General features: G+C 38.4%; 1 non-coding gene across 1 annotated transcript; it reads right to left on the reverse strand.

Moving 5' to 3' along the window:
* Positions 1 to 858: 858 nt before the first annotated feature.
* Positions 859 to 930, reverse strand: TRNAW-CCA (transfer RNA tryptophan (anticodon CCA)). Its single transcript has one exon. It is a non-coding gene; the product is annotated as a tRNA-Trp (tRNA).
* Positions 931 to 2,330: the final 1,400 nt, after the last annotated feature.

Here is a 2,330-nt window from a genome sequence, read left to right on the forward strand (position 1 = left end):
GATGAAGATGAAGATGAAGATGAAGAATTTCCTCTATTAAGTTTCACTTCTTCCGCGCGTAGGGACTACACGCACTGAGTTTTTTTAATTGTTGGCACACTAGTTTTATTACACAAGATTCGTTCGTTTTGGCAAAAAGAACGTTTTCACCGTTTAATTTAAGATTTTGAAGTATCTAAAATTATTAACGTTAAAAAAAATCGTAAAATTATAAAAATTATAAAATAGCTGCGACAGATATTCTGCATTTTTTTAATTTGGTGATAAACTCTTGAAACTTCACAGATATATTGTATTTGGTGCCAACGTCCATTTCCTCTAATATCTAATTTGAAAACTACACAAAGATATTAAAAAAACAATGATAATTTTTTCGAGTGATAATGACAAAATTAGTAATTTTGGTACTTTTTCGCCTACATAAACGTTTTAAGCCTAAACTTGTTCAAATACTTGATTTTCTTTTTATTATACTTGTTTCTGGAACTCCATTGATTGAAATACATAAATGCAAGAAGCATGCTTTAGCATTGTTTTTCTGCGGAAAGACGGGAGTGGCAGAAAAAACACAAGTCGCGAGACTTGCTCACATGCATATAGTTTGCTCGAAATATCAGCAAAAAAATTATTAAAATCCAACGCGAACTTTTGGCCACTAAAATTCATGTTGCTGAAATCGAAGCATATGTATGTATGTATATACGGTCGTTGAATAATTTTAGACATATTCGGACCAAATCGCTTAGGCGGTGCATCGTCATTCAGGCCAAAATATAGAAGGAAAAATTTTTAATCAACATGAAATTGAATACACAAATTTTTTCGCATTAATAAAAAAAAAACGAATTCGATTGTATTTGACCCCGACGTGATTTGAACACGCAACCTTCTGATCTGGAGTCAGACGCGCTCCCGTTGCGCCACGGAGTCTTCTAGGCGAATACGAAAACAGACAATACAAGAGATGATAATAACAAGACGATAGGTACAAAAGCACAGCAATTTTTCTATTTCAATAACCATAAAGCGAAACAAATCTATTCAAAAGTGATTGTTAATACAAATTTTATTGAATTAAACAAAAAATATGAATGCAAAAATCTATAAAATCCCATTGTGCACCTTTCAAATCTCCATCCGCTCCCCAACCATTACTTGTCGCCTGCTCTTCATTCCTTTATTTTCCTGAATGGATTTTAGAATTTCATCTTTGTGCTTTTCATCGTCTATGCGAACCCAGTTTGTTTAGGTGAAAGTGCTGTTGTAAATACTCGTCCTATTCATATAAAAATACAATTTATAGCAGCTGCCAATTGTGTGGTGCCGGTGAGGAGGTAAGCGTACAAGCGCCAAAACTAACAACAAAACGTACGCACTATGCTCTTAAGCACCAGAAATACCCAAATAACCTCTTTCACCTTCTCCTTGCCTACAAAACGCCAACTTCTACTTTGCCACTGCACGCTTTCATCCTTTTGAGTTTTCGCCCAGCCAGCTAGTTCAGCTACAGTTTCAGCTACAACTAACGCCTTACAGCAATAACAACAACAAACTATACATAAAGTAACTCGAAGAATCAGTTTGGGGCAAATGGCAAATACAAGGTGAAATCCGCGGCCATAGAAGTCGGTGAGCGGGCGGAGGCCATTTTTAGATTTATTTCGGTGATTATTTCTAAGTTTTGTGAAGGTAATAGTCGCTGCTTCGCGGCTCACTGCCCGGTTGCTTGACTGCTTTGGCTGCTTTGGCTGCTCGGCGGTTGCACAGTGGCTTGCCAGCTGCGCGGCTACTTGCTTAGTTGTATCCTTGAATAGATGCCCGCGCTCCCTAGCTACAATAGTACTAACAAATGCGCTGAATAGAAGCCGTTTTGTGCTCACGCCTGCTTGGCCGCCGCATTCGGCCCTGTGGCCATTACCATTTGCTCTAACACTAACACTAACAATTTTCATTTGCAACCATTTCAATTGTTTTGTTGTTATTATTATGTCGCTGTTGTTGAACGTTTATCCACCGGTATTTCTTAATACACTTTTGTTGTTCGGCTGCGAAGTTTTCGGTTTCTTTATCCATTTTATACTTTGTAGTTTGTCCTTTCAATTGGCGGGAGGGGGGGGAAATGTTTGCGGCGGCCACTGTTGCCTCATAATCCAAAAATTTAGCCGCATCAGGCCGCCAGCCAACCGTTTCAGCTGTCCGTTTTGTTCAAGTAGTTTTTGTAAAATTTAACTTTTAGTCAAGAATTTTGGAGTGGTGGAATGCGCTACGAATTTCAAAGGCAAACTAAACCAACTAAACTTTTTAGAGGAGCATGGCGCGGGGGGGTGGGG

Source organism: Rhagoletis zephyria, unplaced genomic scaffold (genome assembly GCF_001687245.7).
Source record: "Rhagoletis zephyria isolate East Lansing unplaced genomic scaffold, Rhagoletis_zephyria_1.1 Rzeph_scaffold_16762, whole genome shotgun sequence".
Lineage (NCBI taxonomy): Eukaryota > Metazoa > Arthropoda > Insecta > Diptera > Tephritidae > Rhagoletis > Rhagoletis zephyria.